General features: G+C 58.0%; 8 non-coding genes across 8 annotated transcripts; all 8 read left to right on the top strand.

Moving 5' to 3' along the window:
- The first annotated feature begins 395 nt into the window (after positions 1–395).
- LOC148806492 (U2 spliceosomal RNA) lies at positions 396–586 on the top strand. The gene has a single exon (XR_016089302.1). It is a non-coding gene; the product is annotated as a U2 spliceosomal RNA (small nuclear RNA).
- A 791-nt stretch (positions 587–1377) lies between these two features.
- On the top strand, positions 1378–1568 carry LOC148806491 (U2 spliceosomal RNA). Its single transcript, XR_016089301.1, has one exon. It is a non-coding gene; the product is annotated as a U2 spliceosomal RNA (small nuclear RNA).
- An 801-nt stretch (positions 1569–2369) lies between these two features.
- LOC148806490 (U2 spliceosomal RNA) lies at positions 2370–2560 on the top strand. Its single transcript, XR_016089300.1, has one exon. It is a non-coding gene; the product is annotated as a U2 spliceosomal RNA (small nuclear RNA).
- A 6379-nt stretch (positions 2561–8939) lies between these two features.
- Positions 8940–9137, top strand: LOC148806489 (U2 spliceosomal RNA). The gene has a single exon (XR_016089609.1). It is a non-coding gene; the product is annotated as a U2 spliceosomal RNA (small nuclear RNA).
- A 786-nt stretch (positions 9138–9923) lies between these two features.
- On the top strand, positions 9924–10114 carry LOC148806488 (U2 spliceosomal RNA). Its single transcript, XR_016089299.1, has one exon. It is a non-coding gene; the product is annotated as a U2 spliceosomal RNA (small nuclear RNA).
- Positions 10115–10915: 801 nt separating this feature from the next.
- LOC148806487 (U2 spliceosomal RNA) lies at positions 10916–11106 on the top strand. The gene has a single exon (XR_016089298.1). It is a non-coding gene; the product is annotated as a U2 spliceosomal RNA (small nuclear RNA).
- Positions 11107–11897: 791 nt separating this feature from the next.
- LOC148806486 (U2 spliceosomal RNA) lies at positions 11898–12088 on the top strand. Its single transcript, XR_016089297.1, has one exon. It is a non-coding gene; the product is annotated as a U2 spliceosomal RNA (small nuclear RNA).
- Positions 12089–12883: 795 nt separating this feature from the next.
- Positions 12884–13074, top strand: LOC148806485 (U2 spliceosomal RNA). The gene has a single exon (XR_016089296.1). It is a non-coding gene; the product is annotated as a U2 spliceosomal RNA (small nuclear RNA).
- The last annotated feature ends 5 nt before the right edge of the window (positions 13075–13079 follow it).

Below are 13079 nucleotides of genomic sequence, written 5' to 3'. Positions count from 1 at the left end.
TTCTTTTTTTCGGCAGGCAGGCAGGTGTGTGTGTGTCCCCGTCCCTCCCGAGAGAGCGCTGCCCCTTGCCTCTGCCCGCAGGTGCCGACGGTCCGCTTTCGCTTGCAGCTCACTCGGCACGGCTGCTGCTTGTGGGAGGGGCCTAAGCTAAGGAGGCCGGCCGGCTGGCGCCCCCCGCGGCTGCGGTCGTTGTCGGGCCGTTGACAGGAGATCAAAGAGCAGGGCCCCCGCCCGGGACTGGCGGGCAGGCAGGCGAGCAAGCAGGCAGGCAAGAGAGGGGGAGAGCGGAGTCCGGGCGGCCGGCAGCCGCGTGCGGACCGGGCTCCAGAGGCGTCGGCCTGCGCCGCTGCGCGCCAGCCGGACGCCCGCGCGCCCGCCCAAGGCCGGCGTCGGGCATCGCTTCTCGGCCTTTTGGCTAAGATCAAGTGTAGTATCTGTTCTTATCAGTTTAATATCTGATACGTCCCCCATCGGGGGACCACATATTAAACGGATTTTTGGAACAGGGAGCTGGATCAGGAGCTTGCTCCGTCCTCTCCACGCATCGGCCCGGTATTGCAGCGCCTCCGGGAACGGTGCACTACCTTCTCTCAGCGGTGAAAAGACAGACGTAGCTAGCAAGCAAGCGAGGTGGACCGGAGCTCCTTCCTCTCCGGTCTCGTCTCTCGTCCATCTGTGTGTCTCTGTGTCTCTCTCTCTCCCCCTCCCCGTTCCCGTGCTCCCTCCGTGCACTTTCCCGCGCCTCGACTCTCTCGGCAAGCAGGCCGGCCCCCTTTTCGGCTCCCGTGCGTTTTCCCTCCAAAAAACTTAGTTTTTTCCTCCTTTTTCCAGGGAGGCAGGCGTGGCTTGTGTGTGTGTGTGTGTGTGTGTGTGTGTGTGTGTGTGTGTGTGTGTGTGTGTGTGTGTCCCCGTCCTTGCAGGCGGGCCCCTTTCGACAGCCGGCCGTTTTCCCTCCAAAAAACTTAGTATATACACCTTTTCTTTCTTTTTTTCGGCAGGCAGGCAGGTGTGTGTGTGTCCCCGTCCCTCCCGAGAGAGCGCTGCCCCTTGCCTCTGCCCGCAGGTGCCGACGGTCCGCTTTCGCTTGCAGCTCACTCGGCACGGCTGCTGCTGGTGGGAGGGGCCTAAGCTAAGGAGGCCGGCCGGCTGGCGCCCCCCGCGGCTGCGGTCGTTGTCGGGCCGTTGACAGGAGATCAAAGAGCAGGGCCCCCGCCCGGGACTGGCGGGCAGGCAGGCGAGCAAGCAGGCAGGCAAGAGAGGGGGAGAGCGGAGTCCGGGCGGCCGGCAGCCGCGTGCGGACCGGGCTCCAGAGGCGTCGGCCTGCGCCGCTGCGCGCCAGCCGGACGCCCGCGCGCCCGCCCAAGGCCGGCGTCGGGCATCGCTTCTCGGCCTTTTGGCTAAGATCAAGTGTAGTATCTGTTCTTATCAGTTTAATATCTGATACGTCCCCCATCGGGGGACCACATATTAAACGGATTTTTGGAACAGGGAGCTGGATCAGGAGCTTGCTCCGTCCTCTCCACGCATCGGCCCGGTATTGCAGCGCCTCCGGGAACGGTGCACTACCTTCTCTCAGCGGTGAAAAGACAGACGTAGCTAGCAAGCAAGCGAGGTGGACCGGAGCTCCTTCCTCTCCGGTCTCGTCTCTCGTCCATCTGTGTGTCTCTGTGTCTCTCTCTCTCCCCCTCCCCGTTCCCGTGCTCCCTCCGTGCACTTTCCCGCGCCTCGACTCTCTCGGCAAGCAGGCCGGCCCCCTTTTCGGCTCCCGTGCGTTTTCCCTCCAAAAAACTTAGTTTTTTCCTCCTTTTTCCAGGGAGGCAGGCGTGGCTTGTGTGTGTGTGTGTGTGTGTGTGTGTGTGTGTGTGTGTGTGTGTGTGTGTGTGTGTGTGTGTGTGTGTCCCCGTCCTTGCAGGCGGGCCCCTTTCGACAGCCGGCCGTTTTCCCTCCAAAAAACTTAGTATATACACCTTTTCTTTCTTTTTTTCGGCAGGCAGGCAGGTGTGTGTGTGTCCCCGTCCCTCCCGAGAGAGCGCTGCCCCTTGCCTCTGCCCGCAGGTGCCGACGGTCCGCTTTCGCTTGCAGCTCACTCGGCACGGCTGCTGCTGGTGGGAGGGGCCTAAGCTAAGGAGGCCGGCCGGCTGGCGCCCCCCGCGGCTGCGGTCGTTGTCGGGCCGTTGACAGGAGATCAAAGAGCAGGGCCCCCGCCCGGGACTGGCGGGCAGGCAGGCGAGCAAGCAGGCAGGCAAGAGAGGGGGAGAGCGGAGTCCGGGCGGCCGGCAGCCGCGTGCGGACCGGGCTCCAGAGGCGTCGGCCTGCGCCGCTGCGCGCCAGCCGGACGCCCGCGCGCCCGCCCAAGGCCGGCGTCGGGCATCGCTTCTCGGCCTTTTGGCTAAGATCAAGTGTAGTATCTGTTCTTATCAGTTTAATATCTGATACGTCCCCCATCGGGGGACCACATATTAAACGGATTTTTGGAACAGGGAGCTGGATCAGGAGCTTGCTCCGTCCTCTCCACGCATCGGCCCGGTATTGCAGCGCCTCCGGGAACGGTGCACTACCTTCTCTCAGCGGTGAAAAGACAGACGTAGCTAGCAAGCAAGCGAGGTGGACCGGAGCTCCTTCCTCTCCGGTCTCGTCTCTCGTCCATCTGTGTGTCTCTGTGTCTCTCTCTCTCCCCCTCCCCGTTCCCGTGCTCCCTCCGTGCACTTTCCCGCGCCTCGACTCTCTCGGCAAGCAGGCCGGCCCCCTTTTCGGCTCCCGTGCGTTTTCCCTCCAAAAAACTTAGTTTTTTCCTCCTTTTTCCAGGGAGGCAGGCGTGGCTTGTGTGTGTGTGTGTGTGTGTGTGTGTGTGTGTGTGTGTGTGTGTGTGTGTGTGTGTCCCCGTCCTTGCAGGCGGGCCCCTTTCGACAGCCGGCCGTTTTCCCTCCAAAAAACTTAGTATATACACCTTTTCTTTCTTTTTTTCGGCAGGCAGGCAGGTGTGTGTGTGTCCCCGTCCCTCCCGAGAGAGCGCTGCCCCTTGCCTCTGCCCGCAGGTGCCGACGGTCCGCTTTCGCTTGCAGCTCACTCGGCACGGCTGCTGCTTGTGGGAGGGGCCTAAGCTAAGGAGGCCGGCCGGCTGGCGCCCCCCGCGGCTGCGGTCGTTGTCGGGCCGTTGACAGGAGATCAAAGAGCAGGGCCCCCGCCCGGGACTGGCGGGCAGGCAGGCGAGCAAGCAGGCAGGCAAGAGAGGGGGAGAGCGGAGTCCGGGCGGCCGGCAGCCGCGTGCGGACCGGGCTCCAGAGGCGTCGGCCTGCGCCGCTGCGCGCCAGCCGGACGCCCGCGCGCCCGCCCAAGGCCGGCGTCGGGCATCGCTTCTCGGCCTTTTGGCCAAGTTCCGACGATACGTGGCATGACCGCGGTCCGAGGACTTGTCAAAGGGTGAAGACGACGAAGGCGAGGAGGAGAAGGAGAAGACGACGAACGGCGGAACCAGACCAGACCAGACGGGCGGATCCTTACCACCAGAAGACCGGAGCAGACGTCCACCAAAGGTCACCACGGGTAGTCGCCCTGGGTTGAGCCCAGGGGGCGAAGTGGGGCCTCCAAGATGACGGCGGTCGGCGGTGGTGAGCGGGCCCGCGGTCCGGCGGCTGTGCACCCTCTGTCCCGTGAGGGGCTGATGCGGTGCACAGTGCGCTTTGTGGTGAAGGATGCGGAGAGGAAGAAGGACTGGATGAACCGTGAGCGGTTTGAACGAGTGGTCCTGATGAAGGCTTTGGGGATCGAGTTGAAGGACATCGATTGTTTGCAAGACTTCCCGGTTCGAGGGATTTACGACCTGTCTCTCGCGAGCGACGAACTTTGTGAGAAGGCTTGGGAGAGAGTGTGCGAGGGAAAGGAGGTGGCTCCACTTAATGAGTTCCTGATAGAGCCGTTGTTCGCCAGGGAACTCAGGACTTTGACAATTCATTTGTTTAACCACCGGGTACCAGAAAGGGACATAATTACCTTTTTATCCAGGTTCGTGGATGTCCAGGGAGAAGGCCAGAAAGATTTAGACGTCCTCAGAGTGTGGACTGGTAAGAGGCGCTATACGGTGAGGCTGAGACCTAAGCCGTCTGAGGGCGAGGGTGTGGTTCACCCCCCGGCTTATTTTTCAATAGGGCCTAATAGGGGTTACCTCTTTTACCCGGGCCAACCTGTGACATGTAAGAAATGTTTTCAGAGAGGACATGTGGCTATGAACTGTCCCGGTGGTGTGTGTCGAAAGTGTAAGGCCACAACTCATGACACAAAGGATTGCACCAAGGTTTTGACATGTGACCTATGTGGGGCAGAAGGCCATGTTTACAGGGTCTGTCCGAGGAAGAGCCGGAGTTTTGCAGAGGTGGTGCGGACCTCGGCGGAGGGCTCGAGGGGAGACGAGACCAGACCACCGCAGAAGGCTGCGACCACCCAGAGGCCTTGTGCGGACGTAAGAGAGGACAGAGGCGATAGACCAGAGGAGCCAGCAACGGCGACCGAGGTACCTGAAGAGGCGCGTCCGGGGACCTCATCATGGGCCGAACAGGTGGAGGAGGCAGAATCGGGGTCGCCGGAGTGGTCCATCCAGCCGAGCAGGGCCACAAAGAGGAAGTCGGCGGCTGAAAAGAGAAGAATGAGGTCTGACGTGTGCTTGTTTGAGACGGTGACCAATCGTTTCCAGGTCCTAGATTCCGAGGAGGACTCGGAAACCAGCGACGTCGAGGTCCAGAAGGTAGAAGATGGAGAGAGTGGACAGAGAAGGCCGAGACGTAAAAAGGCGATTGCTGTAAAGAGGGCGAGGGGGGAGGGTAAGAAAGGGGGTAGGAAGGAGGAAGGGGTGGAGGAGGGTGTAGAGGGGGAAGGGGAAGGGGAAGGGGGCAGGGAAGGGGGGGGTGGGGAGGAAGGGGAACAGAGGGAGGGGGGTGAAGAGCTGGGTAAGGAGGCTGACCCCTTGGAAGCCTCAGCCGCGGTTAGTACGCTCGATGACCCCATACCCCCGGGCCAAGGGGACATAGTGGTGGAACAGGAAGTTTCTGTTTCGGAGACCTCAGAACAGTCCGGGAAAGACGGCGGTACCCACCTTCTGACCTCCGATGATCCTGGGGTAAGTCCATCATCCCTGGGGGAGGGGTCCCCGCAGGTTCCAAGTGGGATGGAGAATGTCCTTAGCCCTATCGGAATACAAAGTGACTTTAGTTTGGGAGACGGGTTACAGCTGCGGACTCCTTTTGATCCAACATGAGTCGCACAGTATGTACGGTTAACGCCAGAGGGCTTAAAAATCATGTTAAGCGGATTGGCGTCTTTAAATATTTAGAAGCGCGCCAATTCGGCTTTTGTTTCCTGCAGGAGGTACATTTAGGCACGAGAGGTGATATTGCCACCTTTAAGAGAGATTGGGTTAAAGGGGAGTCTTGGTGGAGCGTAGGGGGAGTGCACTCGTCTGGAATTGGGATCCTTTGTGGAACCCCGAATTTCACGGCTAACGATGTCAATATCATAGTCCCGGGAAGGCTTATGGTCGTAGATGGTGTATGGGACGGACTGCAGGTCCGTCTGATAGCTGTCTACGGGCCTGCCGAAAGGCGGCTCCAGGCGGCGTTTTTAAGAGATCTTGAGCCACATCTGTTTACTAATAGGGTGGTGGTGATGGGAGGGGATTTTAATATGGATGTGTGTGACGTGAGTGGTGCGAGTGTGGGTAGTTTTAAGGAATTAATATCACGGTTTCATTTAAAGGACGGTCATAAAGATCTTAGTCAGAGAGGGAGAATGCACACATGGAGTAACGGAAGGGGTGTTTTTAGAAGACTGGATTATATCTTCACCACCCTGCGTGGGTTGACACAGGCGGCACAGGTTACCCCGGTTTGGTTTTCAGATCATCTGTTGCTGTCGGTTGATCTGATACCAGATGGTATGGACCCTAAATCAAATTACTGGAAGCTGAACACGAAAGTGTTATTGGAAGCCGATTATCAGAGCATGATAGTTGCGCTTTTGGAACGCTTCCAGTTACAGAGGGGGAGGTACCCGACAGCGGTTCTTTGGTGGGAGGCCTGTAAAAGGGCTATCTCCAAAGCTTCTATTTCCTACTGTTGCCAAAAGAAAGTAGCAGAGAGAAGAGAGCTTGAGAGATTGCAGCAGGAACTTGAAGATCTGTATGTGGCTTCCAACCAGGGCGGTGCTTTTGATATGGCAAAAGTTTCAGAGCTCAAGCTCAGGCTGAAAGAACTTTGGTTAGAGCGAGCGAAGGATTTTTTGTTTAGGCTTAAGGGCACCCTGATGGAGGGCGAGGAGAAGTGCTCAGCTCAGTTCTTCGGCTCGGTCCGAGCCAGACAGAAGAAGACTCTCTTTGAGGGTCTGAGGAGAGAAGATGGGTCCATTGTCAGAGATATAGAAGGCATGGTGAGGTGTGCAACTAATTTTTACAGGTTTTTATTTTCAGAGAAACCAGTGGATGCGAGCTTGTGGGATGAGTGGTTGGTGGGTTTCGACAGGAAGACGGTTGGTGTGGAAGGTGTGTGTGGGGATCTAACACTGACGGAGATAGGAGAAGCCATTGGTGGCCTGCGAAAAGGTACTACCCCTGGGATTGACGGGCTTCCTACAGATTTTTATGTCACCTTCCGGGACAGGTTACTACCGGTGCTGTTGGAGGTCTATAATGAAGTCCTGAAGGAGGGTGAGTTAGGAAGAACGATGAGGACTGGTATCATGTCTCTGGTTTATAAGAAAGGGGATAAAGAAGATCTGGAGAACTGGAGGCCGATCCAATTACTCTGCACCGATTATAAGATCTTGGCCAGAGTATTGGGGAGACGGCTGAGGAAGGTGATGCCGGATCTGGTGAGTAGGGATCAAACCTGCAGTGTGGAGGGCAGAAACGTAAAGTGGAACCTGCAGTTGATCAGAGACGTGATAGAATGGGTGGAAGACAGGAACCTTGAGATGATGCTTGTGAACCTTGATCAGAACAAGGCTTTCGATCGGGTACATCACACTTTCCTTTGGGAGGTGATGAAAAGAGTGGGGTTGGACGAAGGCTTCATTAGATGGATCAAGGTTTTGTATAACAATGTCATCTCAAGGGTATGCATTAATGGTAAGCTAGGCATGGGTATTCCAGTCAGGTGCGGGGTGAGGCAAGGATGCCCTCTGTCCCCCTTATTGTACGTGCTCTACATAGAACCCTTTCTACATCTGATTCGAGGTGATCCCCGGGTGGAAGGGGTGGTGGTCCCGGGGAGTGGGGGAGCACAGGCAAAAATAGCTGCCTATGCGGACGATATTTCGTTGTTTCTTACCACTGACAGCAGCCTTTCACAAGTGCTACAGATAGTAGAGAGTCAGACCAGAGGGACAGGTGCTTTTTTGAACACGTCAAAATGTACTGTTAAATATTTTGGCAAGTGGAAAGAACGACAAGATGTGGCGGGTGGTCTTACCTTGGTGACGGGGCCGGTGAAGATTCTGGGAGTTCTCTACCATACACAGGACTCGGCCAGGATCAATTGGGACCTGAGGATGGGGAAGGTTAAGCAAAAGATGGGCCTGTGGTTGAATAGGTCGCTGACATACACGGGGAAAGTGCTAGTTTTAAAGGTGGACGTACTGCCACTGCTGCTTCACTTGGCCTGCGTGTTCCCCCTGCCTGCTCGGCTCCGCCGAGACCTGGTGAGGGCGGTCTTCCACTTCGTTTGGAGTGGAACGCATGAGTATATAAGGAGGGCGGACATGTGCAGGCCAGTGGAGGGGGGTGGTAGGGCTGTTCCGGACTTCCCGTTGAAGTTAGACACTATTTTCATTGCAAATCTGTGTAAAACCCTATACGAAGACCCGGATCACCTCTGTGTTTGTTTTATTCGTTTGTGGTTCGCAGCTACGATGAAACACCTGGTAGTGTGGACGAACACAACGCCGAAGGCACAAAAGCTGCCTTGGCATTATAGGCATGCTGTGGTGTGGCTCCAGAAACATCCGGAGTTCAGGAAGGGCTTGGGTTCAACGGATCATAGGCGAATGTATAGGGTTATTATGGAGAAGGGGGAACCTGCGGTCGTGGGGGTGTCGGAGGAGGAGTGGAGGTAGATCCAGCCGGTGGGTCTAGAACACAGACTCAAGGACCTCAACTGGCGGTTGCTCTGGAACAGGTTGCCCGTGAGGGACACGCTCCACAGGCACGGATTGTCCAGGCAGGACAGGTGCCCGCATCCCGACTGTTCTGAGGTGGAGACCCTACTACATGTATTCTGGGGTTGTGTTTTCGCCCAAAGGGTGTGGGGTCACTGCGAGGAGCTCTTGCAGAAAGTCGCCCTTGATTTTGTTTTAACGAGCCGGGTGGTGATTCGAGGAATAAAGGGAGCGAGGAAATGGAATACAGAATTTTTGTTATGGTTTATACTAAGTTTAGTTAAGTTTTATATATGGGCAGCTAGGAAGGAGCTGGTGGAGCACGGCGGTAGTGTTACAGCCGTGTCGGTATTACGTAAAGTCAAAAACGATGTCAGCAGACGTGTCCGGTGGGACATCCTGCGGTGGGGTTTTGCAGCGGCAAAAGAAAGGTGGAAGGGGTTAATTTCTTTGGGGTGTTGAATTGGTTTTCTGTGTATGGTTTTGTTTCTGTATTTCTTGGTTTTATAATAATAATGGAAATGTTGGGGATGGAGGAGGGATTAATTTTGCATACTGGGCGGGATTATGGTAATGTAAGGAATTTGTGTAAATATTTTCGGTGACTGTGTTTTGGAGGTTTTCTGTTTGAACTCATATGAATATTGTCTTATTTATACTTTGTGGCTTTCTGATTTTTGATCTTGACTGTGGAGTGTAATATCATATGGGGTGTTGCTATTGTTCCAAGGGGGGGCTGATTTGTTCTTTTTGTTTGAATGGTGGAAATGTTGTTGTTGTCTTACCTTGGTGTGTTGTAGTTTGTTATTTTTGTAATAAAAACATAAAAAAAAAAAAAAAAAAAATCTGTTCTTATCAGTTTAATATCTGATACGTCCCCCATCGGGGGACCACATATTAAACGGATTTTTGGAACAGGGAGCTGGATCAGGAGCTTGCTCCGTCCTCTCCACGCATCGGCCCGGTATTGCAGCGCCTCCGGGAACGGTGCACTACCTTCTCTCAGCGGTGAAAAGACAGACGTAGCTAGCAAGCAAGCGAGGTGGACCGGAGCTCCTTCCTCTCCGGTCTCGTCTCTCGTCCATCTGTGTGTCTCTGTGTCTCTCTCTCTCCCCCTCCCCGTTCCCGTGCTCCCTCCGTGCACTTTCCCGCGCCTCGACTCTCTCGGCAAGCAGGCCGGCCCCCTTTTCGGCTCCCGTGCGTTTTCCCTCCAAAAAACTTAGTTTTTTCCTCCTTTTTCCAGGGAGGCAGGCGTGGCTGTGTGTGTGTGTGTGTGTGTGTGTGTGTGTGTGTGTGTGTGTGTGTGTGTGTGTCCCCGTCCTTGCAGGCGGGCCCCTTTCGACAGCCGGCCGTTTTCCCTCCAAAAAACTTAGTATATACACCTTTTCTTTCTTTTTTTCGGCAGGCAGGCAGGTGTGTGTGTGTCCCCGTCCCTCCCGAGAGAGCGCTGCCCCTTGCCTCTGCCCGCAGGTGCCGACGGTCCGCTTTCGCTTGCAGCTCACTCGGCACGGCTGCTGCTTGTGGGAGGGGCCTAAGCTAAGGAGGCCGGCCGGCTGGCGCCCCCCGCGGCTGCGGTCGTTGTCGGGCCGTTGACAGGAGATCAAAGAGCAGGGCCCCCGCCCGGGACTGGCGGGCAGGCAGGCGAGCAAGCAGGCAGGCAAGAGAGGGGGAGAGCGGAGTCCGGGCGGCCGGCAGCCGCGTGCGGACCGGGCTCCAGAGGCGTCGGCCTGCGCCGCTGCGCGCCAGCCGGACGCCCGCGCGCCCGCCCAAGGCCGGCGTCGGGCATCGCTTCTCGGCCTTTTGGCTAAGATCAAGTGTAGTATCTGTTCTTATCAGTTTAATATCTGATACGTCCCCCATCGGGGGACCACATATTAAACGGATTTTTGGAACAGGGAGCTGGATCAGGAGCTTGCTCCGTCCTCTCCACGCATCGGCCCGGTATTGCAGCGCCTCCGGGAACGGTGCACTACCTTCTCTCAGCGGTGAAAAGACAGACGTAGCTAGCAAGCAAGCGAGGTGGACCGGAGCTCCTTCCTCTCCGGTCTCGTCTCTCGTCCATCTGTGTGTCTCTGTGTCTCTCTCTCTCCCCCTCCCCGTTCCCGTGCTCCCTCCGTGCACTTTCCCGCGCCTCGACTCTCTCGGCAAGCAGGCCGGCCCCCTTTTCGGCTCCCGTGCGTTTTCCCTCCAAAAAACTTAGTTTTTTCCTCCTTTTTCCAGGGAGGCAGGCGTGGCTTGTGTGTGTGTGTGTGTGTGTGTGTGTGTGTGTGTGTGTGTGTGTGTGTGTGTGTGTGTGTGTGTGTGTCCCCGTCCTTGCAGGCGGGCCCCTTTCGACAGCCGGCCGTTTTCCCTCCAAAAAACTTAGTATATACACCTTTTCTTTCTTTTTTTCGGCAGGCAGGCAGGTGTGTGTGTGTCCCCGTCCCTCCCGAGAGAGCGCTGCCCCTTGCCTCTGCCCGCAGGTGCCGACGGTCCGCTTTCGCTTGCAGCTCACTCGGCACGGCTGCTGCTGGTGGGAGGGGCCTAAGCTAAGGAGGCCGGCCGGCTGGCGCCCCCCGCGGCTGCGGTCGTTGTCGGGCCGTTGACAGGAGATCAAAGAGCAGGGCCCCCGCCCGGGACTGGCGGGCAGGCAGGCGAGCAAGCAGGCAGGCAAGAGAGGGGGAGAGCGGAGTCCGGGCGGCCGGCAGCCGCGTGCGGACCGGGCTCCAGAGGCGTCGGCCTGCGCCGCTGCGCGCCAGCCGGACGCCCGCGCGCCCGCCCAAGGCCGGCGTCGGGCATCGCTTCTCGGCCTTTTGGCTAAGATCAAGTGTAGTATCTGTTCTTATCAGTTTAATATCTGATACGTCCCCCATCGGGGGACCACATATTAAACGGATTTTTGGAACAGGGAGCTGGATCAGGAGCTTGCTCCGTCCTCTCCACGCATCGGCCCGGTATTGCAGCGCCTCCGGGAACGGTGCACTACCTTCTCTCAGCGGTGAAAAGACAGACGTAGCTAGCAAGCAAGCGAGGTGGACCGGAGCTCCTTCCTCTCCGGTCTCGTCTCTCGTCCATCTGTGTGTCTCTGTGTCTCTCTCTCTCCCCCTCCCCGTTCCCGTGCTCCCTCCGTGCACTTTCCCGCGCCTCGACTCTCTCGGCAAGCAGGCCGGCCCCCTTTTCGGCTCCCGTGCGTTTTCCCTCCAAAAAACTTAGTTTTTTCCTCCTTTTTCCAGGGAGGCAGGCGTGGCTTGTGTGTGTGTGTGTGTGTGTGTGTGTGTGTGTGTGTGTGTGTGTGTGTGTGTGTGTGTCCCCGTCCTTGCAGGCGGGCCCCTTTCGACAGCCGGCCGTTTTCCCTCCAAAAAACTTAGTATATACACCTTTTCTTTCTTTTTTTCGGCAGGCAGGCAGGTGTGTGTGTGTCCCCGTCCCTCCCGAGAGAGCGCTGCCCCTTGCCTCTGCCCGCAGGTGCCGACGGTCCGCTTTCGCTTGCAGCTCACTCGGCACGGCTGCTGCTGGTGGGAGGGGCCTAAGCTAAGGAGGCCGGCCGGCTGGCGCCCCCCGCGGCTGCGGTCGTTGTCGGGCCGTTGACAGGAGATCAAAGAGCAGGGCCCCCGCCCGGGACTGGCGGGCAGGCAGGCGAGCAAGCAGGCAGGCAAGAGAGGGGGAGAGCGGAGTCCGGGCGGCCGGCAGCCGCGTGCGGACCGGGCTCCAGAGGCGTCGGCCTGCGCCGCTGCGCGCCAGCCGGACGCCCGCGCGCCCGCCCAAGGCCGGCGTCGGGCATCGCTTCTCGGCCTTTTGGCTAAGATCAAGTGTAGTATCTGTTCTTATCAGTTTAATATCTGATACGTCCCCCATCGGGGGACCACATATTAAACGGATTTTTGGAACAGGGAGCTGGATCAGGAGCTTGCTCCGTCCTCTCCACGCATCGGCCCGGTATTGCAGCGCCTCCGGGAACGGTGCACTACCTTCTCTCAGCGGTGAAAAGACAGACGTAGCTAGCAAGCAAGCGAGGTGGACCGGAGCTCCTTCCTCTCCGGTCTCGTCTCTCGTCCATCTGTGTGTCTCTGTGTCTCTCTCTCTCCCCCTCCCCGTTCCCGTGCTCCCTCCGTGCACTTTCCCGCGCCTCGACTCTCTCGGCAAGCAGGCCGGCCCCCTTTTCGGCTCCCGTGCGTTTTCCCTCCAAAAAACTTAGTTTTTTCCTCCTTTTTCCAGGGAGGCAGGCGTGGCTTGTGTGTGTGTGTGTGTGTGTGTGTGTGTGTGTGTGTGTGTGTGTGTGTGTGTGTGTGTGTGTCCCCGTCCTTGCAGGCGGGCCCCTTTCGACAGCCGGCCGTTTTCCCTCCAAAAAACTTAGTATATACACCTTTTCTTTCTTTTTTTCGGCAGGCAGGCAGGTGTGTGTGTGTCCCCGTCCCTCCCGAGAGAGCGCTGCCCCTTGCCTCTGCCCGCAGGTGCCGACGGTCCGCTTTCGCTTGCAGCTCACTCGGCACGGCTGCTGCTGGTGGGAGGGGCCTAAGCTAAGGAGGCCGGCCGGCTGGCGCCCCCCGCGGCTGCGGTCGTTGTCGGGCCGTTGACAGGAGATCAAAGAGCAGGGCCCCCGCCCGGGACTGGCGGGCAGGCAGGCGAGCAAGCAGGCAGGCAAGAGAGGGGGAGAGCGGAGTCCGGGCGGCCGGCAGCCGCGTGCGGACCGGGCTCCAGAGGCGTCGGCCTGCGCCGCTGCGCGCCAGCCGGACGCCCGCGCGCCCGCCCAAGGCCGGCGTCGGGCATCGCTTCTCGGCCTTTTGGCTAAGATCAAGTGTAGTATCTGTTCTTATCAGTTTAATATCTGATACGTCCCCCATCGGGGGACCACATATTAAACGGATTTTTGGAACAGGGAGCTGGATCAGGAGCTTGCTCCGTCCTCTCCACGCATCGGCCCGGTATTGCAGCGCCTCCGGGAACGGTGCACTACCTTCTCT

Source organism: Atractosteus spatula, unplaced genomic scaffold, assembly GCF_055471065.1.
Source record: "Atractosteus spatula isolate fAtrSpa1 unplaced genomic scaffold, fAtrSpa1.hap1 Scaffold_5, whole genome shotgun sequence".
NCBI lineage: Eukaryota > Metazoa > Chordata > Actinopteri > Semionotiformes > Lepisosteidae > Atractosteus > Atractosteus spatula.
This window is presented reverse-complemented; position numbering and strand designations above follow the sequence as displayed.